The 765-nt window shown below is 34.8% G+C and overlaps 1 protein-coding gene across 1 annotated transcript in view; it reads right to left on the bottom strand.

Moving 5' to 3' along the window:
- Window positions 1–649: 649 nt before the first annotated feature.
- LOC102125856 (uncharacterized) overlaps window positions 650–765 on the bottom strand; it is a 24,140-nt gene continuing 24,024 nt past the window's right edge. The window contains 1 exon segment of the mRNA XM_065525225.1: window positions 650–765. This exon segment is cut by the window's right edge and continues 336 nt beyond it. The gene's annotated coding sequence lies outside the window, so the exon portion shown is untranslated.

Raw genomic sequence — 765 nt, 5'->3', positions numbered from 1 at the left:
CTCTTTTCTGCTCCTCAAGCATACTAAGCATCCTCCTTCCTTAGGACTTTTTCACTTGCTATTCCCTCTGCAGAAAGTTACTTTCCCCAGATGACCCACGCCTTTCTCACTCATGTTCTTCAGGTGTGCAAACATCACCTGGGAGACAGGCGTTCCGTGTGTCAACCAAATCAAGTGCAAGCACTGCCCTCACTCTCTATTGTCCTTGCCTTGTTTTATAGACATCGGCACAGTCATCACAACCTGATAATTCATTGTTTATAGCCCCTTCCACCATATTATCAACTCTCAGGAACTTTGTTATTTATTTTTTGCCATATCTCCAATGTGTATAAGAGTGCCTAGTACGTAGAGGGTGAACAAGAAAACTTTGTTGAATAAATTTCTTCAACAGACATGGATGAAACACCTACTAGATACCATTTTATACACAAAATACATAAAATAATTATACATTTTATGTATAAAATTATACATAAAATAATTTACTAGATCTGATGAGCTATCAGTTTTCTACAGCTAATGTGAAAAGTAAAGATATCTTAAGGGAAGCATAAAAATCATATTCTAGATATAGAATAAAACACATTATACTACTTTAAAATGCATTCACCCTTTGAAATAAAGATATAAATAGCAAAGAATTAGTGGTGATTAATGACAGTTGGTGATTTATAAGAGCTCCCTATTATTGCAAATTCAATGCTTCACCAGCTTCTGAATTCTCAGACAGATATGGATTAATTTCTATTGACAGAAATAGCA

The sequence above is a fragment of the Macaca fascicularis genome, chromosome 11 (genome assembly GCF_037993035.2).
Source record: "Macaca fascicularis isolate 582-1 chromosome 11, T2T-MFA8v1.1".
NCBI lineage: Eukaryota > Metazoa > Chordata > Mammalia > Primates > Cercopithecidae > Macaca > Macaca fascicularis.
This window is presented reverse-complemented; position numbering and strand designations above follow the sequence as displayed.